We start from the raw sequence: 24102 nt of genomic DNA on the forward strand, positions 1-24102 counted from the left end.
TTTGCTGTAGGAAAATGTAAGCATATTGTGAAGTCAGTTATGTTTTTTCCACTTCTTAAAGCAACTGGGTTTCTTGATTTGTTTAAGAAAAGCATTTCCATCCAAAATTATTCTCAGAATGAGTTGTAATATTTTCATTGTCTTTATTACTTTTAGATTCTAATTCACTTTGAAAAAATTTTTAAATGGAGTGTGATTAGTATGACCAAATTTTGTTTCCTTTCAGATAAGCAGCACCATTTATTTCTTGCTGAAATGAAATGCCACCATTTATATGTTGAATTCACATGTACATTTCTGTATGACTAAATTCACATGTAAATTTGTGTTGACTCCCAGGCGTGTAAATCTCCCTGGCAACGTGAGACATGATTCCTGGGGATGAACCTGCTGGACCTAGCATCTTGAAATTGAGAAAAACTTCTTGACCTAAAGGGGGAAGAGAGAAATGAGACAAAATAAAGTTTCAGTGAGATGACTGTATAACTATACGGTTTTCACAGTGTGATCACATGATTGTGAAAGCCTAGTGATTGACATTCCCTTTATCCAGTGTATGGACAGAGGTATATAAATATAAGGACAAAAAAATAAATAAATAATGGGGGAAGGATAAGGGACATGGGAGGTTTTGGGTGTTCTTTTTCATTTTTATTTTTCTTATGTGTATTTTTTTGAAGTAATGAAATTGTTCAAAAATTGTGGTGATGAATGCACAACTATATGATGATACTGTGACCCACTGTTCATCCACTTTGGATGATTATATGATATGTGAACATATCGCAATGAGATTGCATTAAAAAAAAGCTTGTGTATGTTTCTAAATATTCTTCTGTCCATTTTCATTGTTTTCTTTTTGATCATTATCTGCTGTATTGTATTTTGTTTCTGTGATAATACCAAGCTGTTTTTATTGCAGCAGCTTTATAGTAAGTTTAAATATTTTTCCTTTCCAAAAATATCTTGGATTTTTTGGATCATTTGTTTTCCATTAGAATTTTTAAATAATTTTGTTCTTTTCAAAATATCTTGGGATCCTCACTAGAATTGCATTAAATGCATTTGCTAATTTGGCAAAAATTTACATTTTTATGGTATTTGATCTCCCTATTCAGGAAATCTAAAATTTCTCTTTGCTTATTTAAGTCTTATTTTAAGTTTCCAATAGTACTGCATAGCTTTATTCATATAATTAGTTGCATCTTTTTTGGAATAATTTCTTTTATTAAAATAATTTATTTGGAAAAAGGAACTCTAAATTGACCTTCAGGCCCTGGGCTACGAATGGCTTCCAGTGTAGGAGGCACACAAGGTGAATGCCTTACGATATTTTAATCAGACTTCAGGAATGTGCAGTTTGGAGACTTACAAGAAACAGAATGAGAAAAAGAAACCTAAGCTTTAAACAATCAGCTTTGGATGCGTGTCCTTCTGCCTGGATGTTCCAATAAGCTATTAAGACAGGATTCACCTAACAAATGCAATCCCCTCCACCACCACCCCCATTTTTTTTTGAACTGCATATTCCCAATGCCCATCAAACACTTTGGAACAGCTGTTTTACTTGGTGTTGTCCAATTCATGAAATGTTTTGTTGTTAATAAAGCTCTCTTCTTTCGATTGGCTGTGGCAGTTCTTTTGATGTTAGTGAAGAAAAGCTATTATTTCATCAGTACCTTTAATGCAGAACATGATTGAGAAGATTTCTGTTACCCAAACCCCAGCTGAAGTCAGCATGAGGAGCACTGAGCTTCAGCTGACCCCCAATGCTAGGGGGTCTTGGGATCACAGGAGGGCTCTAGTAGCCTCTTGGGCAGCAGGCAGCCCTCCACCTGGCCAGCCTGCAGCTGCCCAGCCTGCAGCTGCCCAGCCTTGTTTGTTCAGGAAACAGCATGACAGGATAAGCAAGGCATGGTCTCAGGCTCCCAACACTGCCAGATTGAAGCCCTGTGTCCACAAGCAGGGCATCTTTGGCTAAGTTCCTTGCCTTGCTAGCTAAACCTTGACTCAGTCTCTTGCACACCATAAGAGGTCAATAAAGATCCCTTTCTCTTTCACCTCCTTTACTCAGACTAAACCTGATCCTTCATTGACACCTATCTCTGCCCATCTGTGGTTTGCTGTCCCCCTATGTCAAAGACATATGGCATGTTTAGAAGGTCCCACCTTGGAAGGGAAAGATGCCTTACCTCCACCCAGCAGCTGACATGGAGTGGAATTGGAGTCATCTATCTGGCTCAGTCTTCTGCTCCCCCAGCGCAGGTTTGCCTTTGGAAGCTGAAAAAAGACATAACTGGCTCCTGGAGGATAATCAGTCTCCACAGTGGGAGCTGACAGACTTCCAAGCAACAGCAATTACCTTCTAATTATCCCTTCTTGTTTGCAAGTTCCTGGTGGGACAGATGGGAGATGACATTACTGCAGCATCAGGCTATTGTCCTTGTCAATTCCCTGAAATGCCTTCTCAAGTGGTCAATGTGGCATTCAGGGAAAACTAATGTAGAATCCAGAAGAATGGACTGTCTCCCTGTCTGCCAGAAGGGACTGGAAAGTATTCACGGGTCTCCACTCATTTTGGCTACTCCTATGATTTTTCACCCCTCCATCTATCCATCCATTCACTAACTCACACATTTGTGCATTTGTTCTTTTATTCCCAGGTCCTAAGGGAGTTAGGACAGGCACTCTGAGCCTGGAAGGGCCCCAAAGGGATGGAACCTTGCATGAGCCATTGCAATACACATTTGTGGACCAAATGAATGAATGAAAGAGAAGCTATCAAGGTGAGGTTCCTGTCCTCAAGGGAAATGCAAGCTCACTGAGAGAAGTGCTATCACAGAGTAGACAGGACAGGAATTTGAACTCTCATGTTATAGGTGGAGAAGCAGAGACTAAAGAGTGAAGGTGTTGACTGATAAAGAGTGAGCTAATGAGCACTAGCTCGTTATTCTGAAAATTGATAAAGTCGATTTTCCTCTTCAGAACATATTTCAGGATATCCAAAACGTTGGTGGTAAGGATAAGTTCTTATGTTGAAGAATCAAAACCAGCAAGTTAAAAATTAATGATAGAGTTGGAAAATCAACCCTTCCCAGTACCAAATAAAACATAACGCTCATTAATTGCTTCTAAAATTCTCAAGGCACAGACCAATGTGGGACTTTACCTTTGATGGATCAGTCTGACACCACTTTAACCCAATGAACAATTTCAACATCACCAAAGGTGGGACAACCAGACATGAGGCGTACCGTGACACAGGAAGAAGTACGCAGCACCACCTACAAAGCATTTGTGCTAAAAATAACTTCACTGGACTTTAATCATGCTTCTAGAACTCAGTTTCCAAGGCATTTGTGTGAGAGAGGAATGTGGGAGCAAAAATGATCAATCAGCTGAAACCATAAGGTGAGAAATTCTACAAGAAAATTGACCCGGTTTCTTTAAGAAATGAGTGGTATGTGAAGAGAAAAGAGGGAAGGCAACTTTTGTGGGCCAAAAGAGATTAGACATATGTCAACAACTACAATGTTGTATCCTGATCCCAACAAACCAACTGTGAAGTGGTGTTTTTTGAGACATTGAGGAAAACCTGAACATAAACTAGGTATTAGCTATTACTAAGGAAACACCATTTATTTTGTTCCATGTGACTTTGGCTATATTTTTCAAAAAATATTACAGTGGTGGAAAATCATGCCGCAGTACTGTCCAGGGTTTCCCACCTGATGAGAACGCTACACTGGCCCTCCTTCAAGGCTTTTGGGTTCAGTAGCAGGGTTAAGCATGATTGGGAAGGTGAGGGATTTGAGCATCTTCCTCAATTCCTCCCTCTTCCTCATCCCCCTCCCTTCATTTTCCTCTCATTTCACTGCCTTTTGATGCCTACAATATCTCTACTCCTTTCTTTCATTTTTATTCTATTCCTTTCCATCTCTAATACCAGGCCTCACATCTAGATCCCTTCCTAACTAGGCTACCCATACCCACTGTGCTCCCTTCTAATTTGTTCTGTAAACAGCAGCCCATGTGACCTTTCAAACACTGGGTAGTTGAATTAGAACAACACTAGTCGCTGTAACAAAGAAACTCTCAAGTTCAATTTCACCTATGGCGTTCTATCAGTGTCTTAAGTCACTATCCATGGCTAGTGATTATGATTGGCAGGAGACGTCCATGAGGTAATCCTGGAACTGAGATTCCTTGCATCTTGTGGCCTCCTTTTTTCCCAAGACCTCAAAATCCCCTGTATCCTGTGATGGAAGGGGAAGAGAGTTCCAAGAAGGTACACCTGATTCTTAAGCACTCCAACTCCGTGATGATGTCACATATCATTTCTGCCCACGTTTCATTGGTGAGAATTAATCACGTGGCCACTTCTGGCTGCAAGGCAGTCTGGGAAATGTAGTCCCGGGGTGGGCCACTGTGTCCTGAGAAACACCACCACACAAGCAACTCACACGTAGAAGATGACTGCATGGCGTATTGCATATAAAGAACTTAGAAGGATGCCTGGCACATAGTAAGTGCTGAATAAATGTTATAATTCACTTCCCTTTAAGTAACATCAACACATTATCTCAAAAATTCAAATACAACAAAAGGGCAAACAATCAAAATTAATCTTTCCTCCCATCCCAGTCCTCCAACCTTTTGCTAAGGAAATTGATGTCATCAGTTTCTAATGCAGTCTGTGCAGCAGGTGTGTATGTAAATACAGTATAAGCACAGATCTTTTTTTTAAACAAAAATGATACCTCTATATTTGTATTTCATCACTTAACAATATATCTTGCAGACCATTCCAAATTTGCATCCTTAGATCTGCCACATTCATTTTTAACACTTGCATAGTTTCTGGTTGAATGTCAGGATTGTCATATATTTGACCAGTCTTCTTCTACTGGTCAGAAGGACATTCATGTAATTTCCATTTCTTTTCTTATTTGATGAAAGAAAGAAAGAAAAAATAAGAACCTCCAGGCTGCCAGCATTTGCATATAAAAATTAGAACAGAGGCTTTGATTTAGTGAGGTATGATAGGAGTTGTCACTGGAAGGCCTGGGCGTCTGTTGGGAGTAAGCCCAGAAGCCTCATCAAGCTCTCTCTGAGTCCAGGTTGGACTCCCCTCCACACCCTTCAGCAGCCAGCTGTTTGGAAGCAGGTCTGAAGGCTGGTTCAATGAACACAGAACACAGATTCCCAGGGGACCTGAGTGCCCTATCCTGCTGACCAACAGAGAACATGCAACTTGAAGAAGTTGAGATATGAATCAATATATACTAATTATATAAGCCCTCCCAGTTCCTTCTGCCTCAACACAATCACACTTTGTTGGCTGCTGGGTAAGTTCTTCCTCATGCAATGTGGCTATGCTTAAAAAAGGTAGCTGGGGAGGGAAAATATTGGCAATTGCCTAGTGTGTGGGGGTTGAATACTCCCCACAAAAGCCATGTTTAAGTCCTAACTCCCGGCCTTGTGGGGTGAACCCGTTTGCAAATCAGACCTTTGAAGATGCATTTGAGAAGGCATGGACTCATTTGTGAAAGGATCTTTGAAGATTCTGTTTAGATAAGCTAAGTCAGGGTGGGCCCTAATCTACATGGCTCAAGTCCTTATAAGTAGGGGAAAAGTTGGACACAGTCAGTAAAGAAGCCTCAAGTCAGTGGAAACCGGAGAAGTAGACACATGGAGAGAAAGAGACTGCCATTTTTGGAAGATCATGGAAACATTATAGATTCTGGGAGAGAGCATGGCCTTCCCATACTTTGATGTTGTACTTCTGGCCTCCAAACTTGCGAGACAATAAATTCTTGTTGCTTAAGCCAACCAGTTTGTGGTATTTGTCATAGCAGCCCTGCCAAACTAAGACAAGTGCCAATGATCCTTTCTCAACTTCCTCACAATCTCAGCCCTCTCTCAGTGCAGACTGGTAATGATTCACCCAGTTACTCCTTATTTCCCTACTTCTGTGTCTTTGTAGAGTCTTCACATCTCAAGTCTGAGCCCAGCCCTACAATGACTTATCCATTCATTCCACATACATTTCCTAAATACTCACTGCTCTTCATTGAATTATATCCCCTAAAAGGTATGTTGACATCCTAACCCCCAGTATCTCAGAATGTGACTTTATTTGGAAATAAGGTCTTTGCATATACATTCAATTAAGATGAAGTCATACTGAGTAGGGTAGACACCGAATTCAATATGACTGGTGTCCTCATAAGAAAAGTAGAACACACACCTGCACACACACCTGCACACACACCTGCACACACACAAAGAAGTAGGACACAGGACCGACAGGGGAAGAAGACATGAAGAAGGAGGCAGAGACCAGAGTGAGGCAGCTACAAGCCTAGAAACTACCTCCCTGCCACTACTGGAAGCTAGGAATAGGCAAGGAAGGTTCTTCCCTGAGCCACTGGGAGAGGGTGGGCCTGCCAATGCCCTGACTTCAGACTTGAAGACTCCAGAACTGTCCGAGAATGCATTTCTGTTTTAAGCCACCAAGTTTGTGGCAGTGTTTCATAGCAACTGTAGAAAACTAAGACACCCGCCATGTCTCAGACCCTGTCTAGACCATGCTAAGGTTAAGAGGACAATCACCACAGTCACAACCACAACGACTGTATCACTTTTGACACATCCGCCCCTGTGCCGGGTGGCTGGGCTCACTCCCTGCACTCATCACTTCAGCGACTGCTCCCCACAATCCACCTTTTGGGGCCCTGGAGAGAGTGAAATGATTGAAGCCACGTTAAAAACCACTTGGTTCATAGTAAGTGATCAACGAATGTTAACCATTGTTATTACTATTATTGAAAAAGACCAGGAATTTTGTATGATGGACAAGAAGTTCTGCCAATTTGACTATTTCCTACCTTGAGTTAAGGCCATTTAGTCTTGTTCAACATTCTATTAATAAAAAATCAAATAAGCTTCCCTTCTTGGGAAAAAAAACAACTCAGTGTTTCCTAGAAACCACTTAATACCTTCTGTGAAGAGGATTCTGAAATCCAGTTTCGGCCCCCAAATCCCTTCCCAGTGGTGTCCCAGAGACATCTGACTGTAAATGAATAAGAACTGAATTCATTATCCGCCCCCATCCTTCCCCAGCCTTGCCTTCTCCAGCTTTCCCTGTCCAATTATTTTCCCTTACCAGACACTTGGGTACCATCCACAACTCTTGTTCCTTCTTCCTCTCCTTTATCCTAGACCTCAGCAGTCATCATCGCTTGTCCAGGCTCCTTTCTTACTCTTTGTTTTCCTTCTGCCCTTCCCCAACCCCTTCTGGGAAGGCAGCAGCATCCTCTGCCCAGACTACTATGGCATTAGTCTTCCCATTTGTCTTCCTGCCTCCTCTAGTTCCTCTACACTCCATATATACCCATACTTTCCTCACAGCTATATTTATTATCATAACAGCGATCACTTTCTTAGGTACCAGCTACATGTGTGGGTGTGTGATAAACATTTATAATGTTAACTCATTTAATCCTTATAACAACTCTAAGAGGCAGGCACTATTATTTTTCCCATTTTATAGAGAAAGAAACTGAGAAAGAAATCAGGTAACTAGCTCCAACCTACACAGCTTGTAAATAGTAATTTACTCTAGACTTCCCAACACACGAGTCTGTTTGGGTTACTCCCCCTACTTACAACCATCCGCAGACCATGGCTTTTTCAGCTTCATAACCCACATGTCTGTTCTGTCATACCTTTGTACTTTTTCACTAGCTTCCCACTGTGCCTGGAATTCCCCTTTCCTTTTAGTAAACTCTTAATCAGTCTTTAAAACTCAACATGTGGTTCCCCGTTCTGTGATCTTACTACCAGAGACATCTTTCTGACACTGTGTCAGAATTGCCTGTATGTCTATAAACTAAACCATGCCTGAATTATCACTGTGTCTGAGGGCTTACTCCAGTACTTGGCATAAAATAGCCATGCTTACCTGCCCACTGGCTTAAGCACGTGGTTAATGGCTCAGAGAAAAGGCTCAGGGCTTATTAGATAATCCAGAAATTGTCTAAATTTCCATCAGATTATATCATAACTGATATCACAAATCTGAGGGAAACCCACTATAAAGGATAGGAGTAAACACTTTGAGACTTTCACGTAAAAGAACATCATAAGGTTGTGTTTCCAATGCCTTCCATTAAAACAAAAGGAGAAGGTCCAATCCATGGGTCCAGGTGCAAAGTGACGCTTGAAACTGAGGCTGGACTGTGGTAGTTAGGTTCAGGTGTCAGCTCGCCCAGGTGATGTCCTGATGTTCACTTTCTGTGCACCTTATCAGTATGTGAAATTCATCTATGGCTGATAACATTTGCTGACGACTAAGAGGAGTGCTTTCCACAATGAGTGTGGCTTAATTTAATTAGCTGAAGACCTAAAAGAGAGAGGCTGGAAGAGAGCTCAGCAGCTCAGCATACCTCATCTCAGCACTCACAGCTCAGCCCAGATGTTTGGAGATGCAGAAAGAATTGCCCTGGGGAAGGTGGTTGGAACACAGAAGCCAGGAAAGAAGGCCAGCAAACAGAGAACCTCAGTTGAAAGCTAGCTGCCTTTCCTCTGAAGAACTATAAATTTGTAACTAAGTAAATCCCTTTATTAAAAGCTGATCCAGAGAGGGCGAGGGTAAGTCAGTGGTAGAATACTCAACTGCCATGTGGGAGACCTGGGTTCAATTCCCAGTTCATGCACTTCCCAAAAAACAAACAAACAAGCAAAACAAATAAGAAAACCAAACAAACAAACAAAAAAATCAACAAATGGTGCTGCAATAAGGGGATACTCACCTGGAAAAAGAATGAAATGTGACCTCTGCTACATAGCATACAAAAAAAAAATTAAAAAGCCAATCCATCGCTTCTGTGTTGCATTCTGGCAGCTTTAGCAAATTAAAACACTGGACCAAGAGAAACCAGGAAAGTCCTTGATCCTACCCCACGTTTAGCTTTGATTAGCATGGACAATAGACTAATTCCAGAGGTAGAGCATAGCGCAAAGAGAGAGAACCCCCACTCTCCATAGAACATATATTCCGAGACTTCTGAAAGCTGAGTTTAGAGCAAGAACAGTGAGAAACGCTCTAGCATCTCAGGCTGCACACTAAGCAAAAGGTAACAGCAGCCTAGAGGTATCATAAGCAACAAGAGAATGCAAATCAGGCTGAATTAGTAATGAGATTAATTCAATTCCTCATACCAACAGCTAAGAGAAGAAGAAGTGTGCCCATTTCCAGTGCAAATATCATTTGCTTCATTCACTACTATTTTGGTATAGACAATGTCTGGTATTCGACCAAAAATTACAAGGCATAGCAACAACAACAACAAAAAAAAAAAAGCAAGAAGAAACATTGTTAAGAGATAAAGCAATCAGCAGATCTACCTGTTGGAACTATTAAAGAGGGACTTCAGAATAATCATGATTAAGATGCTAAAGAATCAAAAGGAAAGAAAAAAAAGATGTTAAAGAATCGAGTGGAAGAGATGGATGGCAAGCATGAACAGATGGAGAGACGGAAATTAGAAAAGAGAATACATTGAATTGCAAACTGGACACACTTAGGAAAAAATAAGTGAACTTGAAGCCCTATCAATAGAAATTATCCAAATGGAAACAATAAGAGAATAAAAGAAGTGAAAATAAACAGTACAGAGCATCCAAGAAATAAAGGAAAATATCAGCCTAACAAGTCTCAGATTATATCACATCTGGTGACATGGCTTTGACCAAACTAAGTCACACTCTCAAGATTAGAGTCAAAAGAAGGGAAAGTCTACTTACTGCAAGTAGGCAGATTTGCAATGCCATGTGGATCCAGGGAGAGGTGAAGACAAAGGTCACCAAGTCAACTCGATTTGTCCTGGACTTTCCTGGCTTTCAAACTGAATGTTCTACATCCAGGCAGCTCTTTCAGGTCCAGCCAAACCAGGATGTCTGTCATCCTAGAATGTACTGAGGCCAATAATTCAATCTATTAGAGTGGAGTAAGGAGAGGGAAGACACCCATTTATTAAGCAGAAACAGTGTACTAGGTCCTTAACCCTTATCTTCTCATTTAACCTTCATGATAAGCCTGGGAGGAGGCCATTCTTATCTCCTCCACTGAAAGTTGAGCCGACTAAGTCCCTGTGAGGTTAAGCTACTGTCCATAATCATGAAATTTGTATGTGAGGAAAGCTAATAGGGGTCTAGAGAACTCTTGGGTTCCTCAGAGGCATTTCCATGACCTCCACCCCTACTCCCCTGATGATACTCTCATGTCTTGATTCCCTCTTATTGGTGTAAATCACCAGTTCTCAAAGTCTGGTCTGGGAACCCTGGAGCACCTCAAGATCTTCTCAGGGGGATAGCAAGGTTAAATTTTTTCATAGTAATACTAATGCATTATATGCATTTTTCTTTTCTTTTTTTTTTTTTAGCCATCTTGATATTTGCACTGATGATGAAAAAGCTGGAGCTTTAGCAGGAATGGGGGAGTGGTGCCAAACTCTTCTAGTCATTGTATTCGTCCTCACTATTTACTCACAGTTTTTAAAAAAATGCAAGTTTCCTTCAGAATACCCTTAATGAAGCAATATAAATTATGAATTTTAATGAGTCTTAACCCTCAAGTGGCTTTTAAATGTTTATTGCATACAGAAGTACAAAGTTATCTTGTGGAAAATTGCATATAATTTTTTGACCTGAATTAGCCTTTATGTGTATTAACCATTTCATTTAAAAGCACAACTGACAGACAAACTACGGCTATTCAGACTTAGGTAAATGAGGTGAGCTCATCACTTCAAGGAAAGAAATGATAATGCTTTCTGCCAAGGATAAAATTAGATCTTTCAAGTGAAAATTAGTATTTGGGAAAGTCTGTATTCACCACCATGCTGGACAGGGTTCCAATAATAAACCTTCTGCTAAGACATGCGGTCATGACAGTGAATGTGATCTTTTGATATTTACAATGAAATGTGCCAACATTTGGAAGATTTGCATGAGCGTTTTCCAAATGGCAAGAGCATGGTGTTACACAATCACACATGGTAAAAGATCCCTCCAAAATGCAAGGCTGAACAATGGATTTAATGTAATAGAATAGAAAAAAATCCAGTGATAGGGTTTCAGATTCCACATTACAGCTGATCTTTAAGAAACGACCATTTGTCAACTGGGGTGTAATATCAAAGAAGAATATCCACAATATTCTGAAACGAGGCCATTAAATTAGTTCTCCCTTTTCCAAAGACCTATTTGTGTAAGGACAGATGTTTTCAATATACTTCAGCCAATAAATAGATCTCTACAGATTGAATGCAGAAGTAGATCTGAGAATCCAGCTGTCTTCTATTAAGCCAGACATAAAAGATATTGCCAAACAAAACACAATGCCCCTCTTCTTCCTATATATTCTTTTAGTTTGTTTTGGAAGATATTATTTTTCATAAAAATGTATTACGTTAAATGGAATGGGTTTAGAAATGAATTATTACAAATTGTTTGTAAATTTATTAATTTAAATTTCTAATCCAGGAAATATTGATAGAATTGACCCACGTGGACAATAATAAAAACATAAACAATAAAATAATAACAATAGTTATAACTAAGCTATAAACAGGTTTTATGGACATAAAGGGGATCCTGAGACCCCAAATGTTAAACACGGTTGATGTAATATATTGGGACTTGGTGAAGAAGATGTCAAAGGACCTGAATCCACACACATCCACAAAAAAGAGTTGGAATTTGGTATTTCCCAGGTCACCAACCTGCATTCTAATTGTGAAGGCTGCTACATCACCCTCTCAGCAACCCACTTTCCAGTAATGAGAACTAATCATGCAGGGCCAACTTCCAGGTCACGAGGCAAGAACTCATTCCACAGATACAGCCAGTTCCCCCAGCAGAATCCCCCACCCCACCGTGGGTAAGGTGTTTGCATAGGTAAATAATGATGTCATCACCCACCCTGAGAGAGAGAGGGTGGAGAGGAAGTGCAAGATAAGGAGGGTGGAGAGGAAGTGCAAATGATCATAATTGCTAACATTTATCAGGTGCCTCCTGGAGAAGCAGGCCCTTTATACTCAGAATGATTTATCACATCCTTAGCTAAGAACTTATTCTGTGCCACGCCTTGTGCTGGCACCCAGGAGGTCGAGACAAGTAAGAGCAAGTGGGTTTGACTCTGCTGGCTGTTTCCAGGGTTAGGTGGCTAAATTATGTTGGCTGCCGGCTACCCGAGCTCAGATCCCTCTTCTGCCACCTCCTGTTCTGCAAACCTGAGTTGCTTACCTTCTCTAATCCTCACTCTCTGCATCTGTAAAATGGGGACACTGGTGATTGCCTTGTGGGGTTGTAGTAAGGATTACAAGCATTAACATATAAAAAGTCCTTAGAATAGTGCCTGGCATGGAATGAGCACGATGTGCTTGTTTCTTTTCTCTTGCCTTTTCTTTGCAGACAAAGCCTGTCTGCCACAACTGAGGCTGAAATGCCAGGTATACATTTTGCCATTTTGGGTTCTGATCTTAACCCAATGAGACCTGAGGGATAGTGTGCTGGAACGGAAACCCCCTTTCTTTCTCACCTTTGGACACAGTTTTGTGAAGACATGGCATGTGGATCAGGGACAAACATCTTGTGACCATGAAGAGAAGACTAAAAGAGTCACAGAGAAGCCAACCTAACAGACATTGATGGTCTCCTGAATTAATGAACCCATCTGGTTCCTGAACATCCGAAAGCTGAGAGAGGTTAGTTGGTGTGCCCAAGGAATTATGGCAAGCAGGAGGCGAACCAGTGTTCTGAGCCTCACCATAACTGTGAGAGATAGCTGTAACTACATCTCTTAAGCAGCAGCTAAAGATCAGTGGTTATATGATTTGCCCAAGGTCACACAACCAGAAAATGGTAGAATGGAGATTTGAACTCAGGTCTCCAAATCCAGGGAGAGGGGCTGGATGAAATACAGGACACCTGTTTAAATGTGAATTTCAGATGAACAGCAAAAAAAAAAACAGAAAAAAGAAAAAAGTATAAATCTATCACATGCAATATTTGGAAATTACACTAAAAATGTGTTGTTTATCTGAAATACAAACTTCAAATAGGCATCCTATTATTTATTTATTTATTGCTAAGTCTGGCGGCCCCTAGACTGGAGACCTTGCTTTTATGTCATGCTGCAAAGCTAAACTAAATTTACCTAGCATGTTGGGCCACGGGCATAACAGGGTAAGGGCTCTAACCAGGAGGTTAAGAGGGAGGATCAAGGGCGCCTTTCCCAGAGCCAGAGAGTGCAGGGAAGTGGAAGCGTATGAAATCATGCCCCAGATTCACTCGGGGCACGTCCATTAACCTCTCTGAACCTCACTTCCTTCATTTGCAAGCTGAAGAAAATATTAGTACTTATTTAAGAAAAAAATGAGATCACGTGTGTGAAGTGCTTAGCACAGTGCCAGGTGATCAGTGCTCCATAAAAGTCTCTTCAGTAAGCATCATTATTATTTGTATCATCCGTCTCATTACTGGTATTGTTTTTTATTATTAGCATTAAATGCCAGCCTTTGCTCGGTACTGAAGGCCTCTCTCCCTTAGAGCGGTTTCTCTCCGTGCTCCCAGCAGAGGGCGCCCTGGACTGACAAAGCGGCCCGGGGCCTCTTTCAAGGGGCTTTCCCCGTAAAGATGTCTTAGAAGCCGGCATGGGGGTCTCTCCACCCGGTCCGAGGGCACCGGGAAGGGGAGGGGAGGGTGCACCTCTGAACCCCAGGTCATGATGCAGCTGGTGATGCCCCCCCACCCCCCACCTGTCATACCCGAGGGCCTTCCCGTGCGGCTTTGTGACAGGCTGGCGGTGACTTCGGCAAGTGTCAGTCACGGATGTTTAGCACTTAGGGAGTTTCCAAAGATGTTTTCGAATTCAAGTGGTTTCATCCTTAACAAGATCCGCGTGGAATAAGGCACATTTACACCCATTTTATAGCAAAAGCGCCAAGGTGGCCCCGGGGGGCATGTCCTCAAAGGAGGGCCGCGAGGCCCATCCTGTGTTTTAGGGTTTGGGTTGGGATGTCGCTGTGGTGGCCACACCGGTGGGCGGCTGCCCATCACAGGGCGGTTTCTCGGTGCATAACTCTTATGAGCCGGGTTTCTTTTCATCCTCCCAGCAGCCTTAGGAGGTAGGAACGATTTCTACACTGAAGCTGAGAGAAGTCGAGGAACTTACTAAGAAGCCAGATTGCAATGCAGATTCCCAAACTCCAAAACTCACGCTCTTAACCGCCAGCCTATAGGAAGAAACTGCCAAATAGTGCTTCTCAGAAAACCACAAGGCTCCATCCTGGCTCTCCATGCCACCCTCTGAGCCTCAGCTTCCCCGCCTGTGCAAAGGAGAAAGGTCTATTTTTTTTCCTGCCAACTTCGTGGGATTATTTTGAAGGTCATTTGAGAGAGAAAGTGCAAAATTTTCTCCTAAATTGAACTGGAGGGTGGGGAAAGAGCCTGAGCCCACTGTGGGATTCAGGCAAGCCGGGCCGGTTTGGTCAATGCCTGGGCAGGCCCTCCAGGAGTCCACGGAGCATGTTTTCTGGTTGGTTGGTGTTGAGTGAAGGAGAATGAGGAAATGGTTTTGCACAGGAGACTCCAGAAGGCAATGCCCAGGATTCTCAGAGACTGTCCTGCCAACTCAGCTCAGGTGGTCCCGCCTGAGCCTTGTGGAGAGAGAGGCTGGAAAGGGACCTAAGGGGCTCTTTGAGTCAAGCATCATCCCCAATGTCAATAAGGGACTAGGGCATAAAGTGGCTTGGTGGGCATTGGGCCTTTGGAGGTGGCCAAGAAGCGGGGAGGGCTGTGTGAGCTCATGCAAGACTTCTCAGGGGCTCCTTGGAACGCGTGTGTGTGGAGGGTCCCGGTCTGCTGCTGAAACAATTGATGATGTAGATAAAGAACAAAGAAGATGGCAGATGGTGAGGAAATCTATCACCTTGTCCACACAAGGAAGGAGGGGGAACCTGAGGTGGCAGGTCAGGGAGAAGCAGGGGATAGGACAGCCACTGATGGAGGGGCTGTCCTGAGCTGGGCACCAAGCCAAGACTTCCACACCCCTCAATCTACCCCTTCCTCAGGGCAGCCCTTAAGGCCAAGGCAGCATGGGCTAGTATCTGAGCACACTGATTTTTAGAACCAAATGGAACTGGCTTTAAATCCCAGCAACACTGTTTACTAGATGCCAGATTTGGGGGAGTTTTTTAGGGAACCCAGTTTCTTCATCTGCAAAATGGGATAATAATGCTATCTGCCTCATTGGGAGCCACGGTATTAAGATGATAGCACACAGAGGCACTCTATAAAGGGGCTCCATCATCATTATGGTTTACAGTCAAATAATACAGAATCAATGACCAGGAGGTTCTCTCTATTTCTTCCTGTCCATTCCATCCATCCTTCCTTCCTTTCAACCAAACACCAACACCTTTTAAGACTTCCAAACCTGTCTCCTCCTTCCTACTTCCATGTGCCCATTTCTAACCTGATCCCGGCTTTTGGGGTGATGCCATGCTCTTATTGGCCAGTCTTGGGTTGATGCTCATTCCTGGAATTAGAAAGTACATCTCATAGATTTGACCACATCTTCTAACCTTCCAGTAATTTCTAGCCCAGCACCTTCCAGAAAAAAACCAAGTGGCATAGCAGGAGAGTACTGTTGTTAGGAATTGTTCAGTTCAAAGTGTCAGAAACCCAAGCCAAATGGGCGTAAGAAAATAACAAGGACCTGGGAAGTGAAACGGTTCAGGTCCTCCAAGAAACAGATGTCAGGGTGGAAATAAACGGGCAAGCAATTTGTAGGGTTACACCTGTGAAGGTAAAGGGGCGGGAGCTATAGCAGGCAAGGCCGAACAGGTCTGATTCTGTGAAGGAGAGAGGAAGCAAAGAGGGTGGGCAGGGAGAATCTCCAGTCTGCAGCGCAATTTCTAAAAAAGTTTTGGTCAGGCCAATGGGGAATCTTAGAGTCACAGCCCCCAGATGGGGAAACCCACAACGATGCTAATACCCCCAGGTGCTCAGCCATTGGCAAGGGGCCGCCCCGGGTTGAGGGGAGGGAGGAGAGTGGTCTCAGAGTGAATGCAATGGTGGACACGGAGGGGCTATGAGTCACTTCACTATCCGAAGCAGGACATCTGAGTGGCCCGTTGCCATGGCCACCATCTGTGATGGACTCACAGGACCGAAAAGTCCAGAATTAGAGCTGCCTCAGATATGGCTGTAACTAGATTTTCAGACGCTGTCTCCAGAATCTTTCTTCATCTCATGGCCCTGTTTTCCTTATAATGGGGTTGATTTTTAAACATGCCTTGTCCACATGGCAGTAAGAAAGCCACCACATTTCTTCTCTCACCTCCTCTCAGCTTCAAATCCAACAGGAAAGAGCGCCATTCTTTTCTTCCCCATCATTTGAGCAGGTATCCCAGGAATAACTCTGATTGGCTCTAAAGGAGTCATGTGCCCAGCTCTAACCCAATCACCGCATCTGGGGTGATGCTATGTTCTGATTGGCCAGTCCTGGGTTGATGGCAAATCCTGGCACTGGAGGAGAGGAATAAGCTCCATTTCAACTCAGCGTCAGGGAGGGAGCTGGAGTGTTTCCAAGGAATAACTGGGAAAAACTAGGCGCTGTTACTGGACGAAAGGGGGACGGAAGCTGAGGGGAAACAACAGAAGTCTCCTCTCTCTGTAGGTCATCCTTTACCCTTTCCCCTGGGGGACATCCCTTGCTGTTTCAATGAACTCTTAATGCTCAACAAGTCACCCCAAAACTTAGTGACTTAGAACACAAGAATCTGTAATGTCTAAGAATTCTGATCTTGCCTTGGGTTGCTCATGAGGTTGCAGTCAGCTGGCAGCTGAGCTGGGCTGGAAGGTCCAAGAAGGTTTCCCTCACGTGTCTAGCGCCTCAGGGCTCCTCCATATGACCTCCCATCCTTCACTGGTGAGCCTGAGTTTCTTTAGGGTAAGATGTGACTTCCCAGAGTAGCAGAAACTGAGCCTGTCACACTGTCATTTCTGCCGCATTGGCGCGGTCAAAGTAAGTCACAAGGACAGCCCAGCTCCCAGGGCAAGGGGAGATAGCCTCCACCTCCTGAAAAGAGGGGCAGCAAAGCATCTGTGAGCATCTGTAGTCCACAGAAATGGAGATGGAGTTGGGAAGGTGGCTCTGAATTTGGCCCAGCAGTTGCAAGGCTGAAGAGTTTTCCTCTGCCTCTTTTTTGACCAGGGCTATGACTTCGTTCCTCCTCTCAGCCTCCTTCTTTGGAGATTTGGGGTCCAGCTGCCACACTTATGTCTGGGTCAAAGACCCAGGCAAAGCACTTGGTCCCAGCACACCACCTGACTCTTGAGGAGAACTCAGAGTATTTTTACAACCAGTGATTGTCCCAGGAAGCAAATTCTCATCTTGCTTCTGCCACTTGTATGGGCGAAAGCTCCACAGCAATGAAGACCCAGCCTGTCCTGTTCATGGCTCTATCCCAGTGCCTGACATATAGCAGATGCTCAAGAAATGCTTGCTGGATGAATGAATGAATTTCCCTCTCTGGGCTTTATGTTAATCTGAAAAACAGTGATAACAACAGTACCAACTACTACATACCAGGATGATTGATAATGTCAAAACTCGGTTCCTCAATATGGCCTGAGAGACCCCGTGTGACCTGGCCTCAACTTACCTCCCCTGCCTCGTTTCCACCAAGGATGTGGCTTCCAGCCACCAGCCGGGTTTTATTCCGGTTTCCCCAACATATTTGCTTCCTCACCTCAGGACACTTGCACATCCTAAACGCACTTCCCTTCCTCCTCTTCACCTAGTTAGTTGCTGGCCCTTCTGCATATCCCTGCTCTGTTAGCACTTCCTGAGAGAAGCTTTCCCTACTCTCCTGCATGCATGTCTTTGGAGCATCGTGGGTCTTTTTGTCTCAGCTCTTCTCAGAGGTGATAACTACAGATCTGGTTATTTACCTGTTTGATTAGTGCTCCCCAGCATATGGTCGGCTCTACTAGAACAGGGGTGTGACTTCTTTGCTGGAGAGTGGAAGTCCAGCAGGGGCGCATCTCATATGGGGCCTGGATGGACTGCTGAATGGATGAGTGGATAAATGCCTGGCAGGGCACACAGAGGTTTTCCTATCCCCTCAGTGGTTTTTAGTAGCTATTCATTTCAATGAATGAATGAATGGATGGATGAGCTAGTGAATGACTGGCACTGATCGATAGCACTAACTAATTTGTGGAAGACAGAATTAGAAATATAATTACAAATCAATATGCAAATGTCAGAAGAATTTAAGTCAAAAACTACAACACGCCTCCTGCTGTCCCTTTCGGTGTTCTTGAAATAAGACTATTTTTGCTGATGATGGGGAAAACAAATGAAAGAGTCACATGAATGAGGAGTGGGGAGCCCGAGAGCCAGCATCCCGGGAGGACAGGCTGGAGATGCCGGCGACTTCGCGATAAGCTGCCGTCACCACCCTGTAAAGCCATCAGGGCCCCCCTCAAGCCGTCCCAGCCAAGTGGAGCCAAAAATGTACCGAAGTCACGTCGGGCCGTTGACTCTGGTCCTCAGCGCCTTGCTGTGCCTTCTTGAGGAGGTAATTGGGAAACTCAACCTGGATGCTGTGAAAGGACGGGAGGGCCAGCTGTGGTCTGGGAGGCAGTGCTCGGGCCCATACCTTCTCCAGCTAGCTAGGGAATGGACGGACAGACATCTGTGTGGTCCAGAAAGCACTGACAGTCTGGGCTGGGACTTGAATCCCTCTGCCAGCATCTCAGAGTGGGAAGGGGCCCTTGGAACCCTGGGTCTGCCCCCTTTTGGCAGATGGAGACACTGAGGCCCAGAGAAGAGATATGGCTTGCCCAAGGTCACCTAGCAATTCAGAGTGTCATGTAGAGCCCAAGGTGAGAGGGAGAGATCGGGATAAACCAATCCTGTCTTTATTTTTAATTTTGAAGTCTTGTTTGCCATGGAGTTTTGCTTTAATTTTGATTTTTGAAAATATTGCAGCAGAACCATTCATGCAGATTATTGAGTTTGGGGGGGATGCTTCCTTAAATTCTGCAACCAAAGCGAGGGCCTCGCTTGCCTCACCCCGCTCCCTGCCCTGAGAGTCGGGGCACAGTCTTGGACGCCTGCTCCCTGGTTGGGTGGCGAGCTGCCCTTTCTCGGACAGGCAGCTCACGGCTCCATGGACTCCGTGGGCTTTGTGGTCACACGAGCCTGGGTCCTGATCCCGGGTCTAGCACCCCCCACCCTGGTGACCTCAGACAGGTCACTGAACTTCTCTGAGTTTTGATTTTTGGTTCCACTAGCACAGTGCTCAGTTCAAGGAGGCCTGACAGTGACTCCATCCGTGCCCTAAGGAGTTCACAATTGGCGGATTTGATCCCAGTGCTCAGGCCGCTGCAGCCAGGTGGGCAGAGGGCTCCAGTGGAGCACCGCCTGGTGCCAGGACTGCAGCAGAGAGGAATAGCATTTGCAAAGGCCCAGAGGCAAGAGAGCCAGGCTTGTGTGTGGCATCGCCAGTAGTTTAGCACAGAGGGTAAAGGAAGATGGGGCTGAGCTAAAGCTGGGGGCCTTGATAATAAAATGCATAGACTCCAATAGGATGACTCTGCTACCTCATCCAGTATAGGGGGTCTGAGCAAATATTATTCCCTCCCCTTCAGCATGCATGTGTTTGACACTGCATATCCTAAAGGCCAGCCTGTATGCTCTCAGACGACTCTTGCAAGGGGCTCTAGTCTGGGGCATTCTGCTCCTCTCTGCTCAGGGCCCTCCAGAAATCTGACCTCCTGCCTCTTGCTTCCTCACCACCCATCCAGACCACATTCCCCGACTCCTAGGCGTGAGATAAGGCGGGTGTCTCCTGTTTCTCTCTCTTCTTGTCTGGCCTGATCGAGCCCTGGTATATGGTCTTAGTTTTCTATATTTATAGCAACGGGGGTGAGGGGACACCAGCGGGCAGGCAGGCAGGCAGGCAGTGGGGGGTGGGGTGGGGGCAGCTGGCCCTGAGCTTCGGGGTCTGTGGAAGCCGCCCCGCCGCAGGGGGTATTTAACTTTCTGCCCCGCTGGTTGTAATTCTGGGGGGGGGGGGGGGGCGGCGCGAGCTCGTCGGGATCAGGCTGCTCCAGCTGCGTTGACAGGCCTTCAGCTGGCACTGTAATTGCAGAGTTAAAACCACTCATTTTCTTCCTGGCAAGCTGTAGTTAAAGAGGTGCTAGCAGGCAGCCCGGTCGACTGCGGCCAGGCTGATGATCGAAGCACGGAGAGGCATCTGTTTTGTCTCTTGTTCTCTTTCACCACCCCACCCCCACTTTGAAAAAAAAAGTTAAAAAGTAGTGTATGAAAATGTATACCTGTCCTTCTCCGGAGGCTAGAAGCAGCCACATATTAGAGATATTAAATGTGCATGGGGTGTTTTGTTTTTTATTTTATTTTTTTTACACTTTGGGCCAATTTTATAACGAGAAAATTGGAGCTAGAGAATGTCCCCGATATGTCCGCTTCCATTAAAAACCTCTCAGTGGGGTTTTTATAATATCGGGCTGGACTTTTCGCACCCTGAGGATTTCCTGGAGAAGATTAAACTCTCCCAAAACCTACAGCCGGTGATTGCGTCTGGGCTGGTTCCCTGCGTCTCCTAACAGACCTCCCGACCCACCTCTTTCCGTTTTCCTGGAACCCAGGTCTGGAGGTTGCCCAGAAATTCACCATTCCTATTCTCTGGGCCCCAAAGCTTTGGAACTTTCTCTTCAACTGACTGACTGTATGAATCAATTTTTCTATTTTTAAAATGTGAAAAACCCCTACCCGCACGAACACATGTTTCTCACTCGGTTTAAGGAACCAGAGAGGACAAAGGCTCTGAGACCCGGAAGAGAAAAGGTGAAGAAGATTCTGCTCAGGGTTCTCAGGAAATGACACACATTCAATGAAAACCTCAGGAGAATAGATCGGGTTTTTTTAAGGCCACATGTGGCGTCTCTGAGCTGTGCTGAAGTGGGAAGAGGCCAGCCAAGCCGTCCTCCACAGTGCAGGTCTGGGCTCCCGGATTTGGTTTTGACTCGTAACTTGAGTCCAATTTCTCATTCATGTGATCATTTCCATGATAAGGCATGGCTACCTCCCCGTTCCAGGAGTTGGGGATACCAAGAGCATGGGGGTCCGTGCACCCCGTTGGAAGGGCTGGCAATCCAGAGTTAGAATTCTCTCACCTGGCACTCCTTTCATATCCCTGAGTGCTGCGGTTTCCTCAAGTACCCCAATCAATGCCACCCACTCCCCACTCCTGGTTTCTGAGTCCCCCTGGGAACTCAAAATAAAATACACTTGGCCCACATGACCAGAGAATTGATAATTTTCAGAGGATTTTCACCACCCTCTTTGCAATTGATTCCCCACCATGCTCCTTGGGTACAGGTGTTCCTCTTCTCATTTCACAGATGGAGACAACAAGGCCCTGAGGGGGAAGGTGCCTCCCGAGGCCACACAGTGAGTGAGCTGCAGCCCGAGCCCGCATATCCACCTGGTCCCAAAACTGGCCTCTTCATTATAGTGAGCATCCCTAAGGTTTGCCAATGAATGAAACAACCCAGGCCTCGTCATCCAGCAGAATAGGGTTAGAAACCAACTCGGACCTTGGGCGGGTCACGTTCCCTGCCCAGTTCAGCCTCTTCGTGCTGGAGGAGCATGATAATCAGGACTGCAGAGCTGCCCAGAGCCTGGCAAACCAAAGGTGCTCAATGCAAGTCACTGCCTTTCATTTGATAGGGTTGAGCTCAAGGGGAAAGGGCCGCCTGTTCTTGGGTTTTCAGGCCCTGCTGACGCTCTATGATTTTTCTGTACCTTCTCCCCAGTCTGAATGGAAGCCTTGGAAAGGGGAACAAATGGCCCAGTCCTGTGGGCATGGAGATAGCCGGGGTTTTGGCTCCCTAGAGATTTCACCCCTGCTCACTCCCAGCCGGCTGGGCTGCCTGCTCAGTAACGTAATTCAACTGCATATTAGCATGGGGCATGTGACATTATTTCCGGTTCCTGAACAGCCCGAGGTAAGGGAGACTGTGCCGTCCCTACTGTTTTGTAAGGCTGGCACAACCGCCACACCACCATTCCACATTGCGTGAGCCGGCCAATTGAAGGATTTTCTGCAAATGGGCTTGCTTCGCTTCCAGAACGAGCTCCTTGGCACGTCAGCTTTCCATTCATTAGACTCTGAGCCTCTGCCTAGGAAAGCTGAGCTGGATTGCACAGGGACGGCCTCCCCACCTGACACGCAATCCTAACTGAGGTGAATTCGCAGCCACCTTCCTTGTACCCCATCTGCAAACACTCATGGGTCGATGAGATTTTCAAGGACAGCTCTCATCCATGGTCAAGTTGATCTATAACGGAAGGAAAAATTGGACACCTACTGTGTGCCACATACTGTTCATTCTGTAATCATGTGCCGGGTTTATTTAGTGTGTACTATGTACCAGACCTTGAACTGAATACTTTACATGCACTATCTCTCATTTAAGCTTCATAATTACTACGTATTGTTATTATCCACATTTTTTAAGTGAAAAAAAAATAGACTCTGAGAATAAAGTAACCAGATGACAGTTAACCAACAATGGTGTAGACACACAAATCAAAGTCAGCTGGACTCAAAAACCTAGTATGTGAAACTGTTTTGTAAAATTAGGTAATATGATCATCATAACCACCCCACGAGGATGAGGTCGTTCATCACATTTATAAATGAGAAGATTCAGGCACAGGGATGGTGTGTAGCTGAGGCCATTCTCTTGAGGCCCTATGGGAAAAGGAATGGGTGGGGTTTGAGCCCATGAAGCCTGACTTAAAACCACCAGATCCTTGAACATTCTGTTATCTTGGGGCTAAACACCCTTCCTTTGCCTGATCCATGTGGCGAGCTTTTATTTAACCCTCAAGACCCTATTCAAATTCCCCCCACCCCACCTCAGGAAAGACTTCCCTAATTACTCCCAGCATGTTAGTGCTTCCTCCTGTGTGTGCTTAAATAACGATGACTGTCCCCAATTATCACTTTTTCTTTGATTCTATCTCCCTCATGAAAGAGTATCTCCTTAACAATGAGATCCAAACCTTATTTGCCTGCATTTCCTTAAATTGAGTACAAAATAGAGACCTAAATATTTATGGAGGGTAGAGATTAGCTCCTCATTGTTTTTTTTTAGTTACCTTGGGATCGTAGAATATATTACTTGATATATTATATCCATATCACATATACTTTATAGAGAGATTGGTGTTTCTCAGTTGTGAGTGAGTATCAAAGCTTCTATGGGATTTTTTTAAATACAGATTCCTGGAATCTATCTGAAGCATACCACATATTAGCATCATACACCATCATGGCTAATATCGCATATTGGTATCATACACCATCATGGCTAATATGTGTGGCCATCACCCATCATGCAGCTTCTTTAACAAGCTGAAGCAAAACCCCTTGTCATAGAAGCAAGTGGGTCACTAAGCTGAACAAATCAGAGTTCTTCTCTGAGAATTTTCTGTCAGAACCATGGGGAAGAGTTTCCTGTGCATTTCCAGTCATGGAACTGGAAAAAATGTGGATCTAGGGCTGGCAACAGCACACAAAAGCCTATCTGTCATGGGAGGGAGGGAGGAAGACAGAAAGAGAGAGAAAGATACAGAAAGAGAGAAAGCAGGATCCAGCCAGCACAACTCCTACCTTTTTTGAAGCTTCACAGCATGACCTGTAAGGGTTAATTCATGTGTCAACTTGGCTAGGTTATGGTGTGCAGTTGTTTGGACAAGCACTGGCCTGCTTGTTACTCTGAGGGTATTTCATCTATAATGAGTTGATTGCATCTACTATCAACAAAGGAGATTGCCTTCAGCAATGGGTGTTGTCTCTTTATCCAATCAGTCAAAGAACTTAAAGAGACGATCAGTGATTTCAGCAGAAAGAAAGAAGAATTTCTATCTCTATTCCAGATAGCTTTTCCTGGGGGAATTCATCCTCACTTCCATCAGCGTTCCCA

The 24102-nt window shown here is 44.6% G+C and overlaps 1 long non-coding RNA gene across 1 annotated transcript; it reads right to left on the minus strand.

Annotated features, from left to right (window-relative positions):
• Positions 1–198: 198 nt before the first annotated feature.
• On the minus strand, positions 199–16480 carry LOC143664613 (uncharacterized). The gene is made up of 4 exons (XR_013166545.1): positions 16412–16480; positions 9811–9981; positions 2193–2280; positions 199–429 (listed from the first exon to the last, which is right to left on the minus strand). It is a non-coding gene; the product is annotated as an uncharacterized LOC143664613 (long non-coding RNA).
• Positions 16481–24102: the final 7622 nt, after the last annotated feature.

The sequence above is a fragment of the Tamandua tetradactyla genome, chromosome 20 (genome assembly GCF_023851605.1).
Source record: "Tamandua tetradactyla isolate mTamTet1 chromosome 20, mTamTet1.pri, whole genome shotgun sequence".
Taxonomy (NCBI): domain Eukaryota; kingdom Metazoa; phylum Chordata; class Mammalia; order Pilosa; family Myrmecophagidae; genus Tamandua; species Tamandua tetradactyla.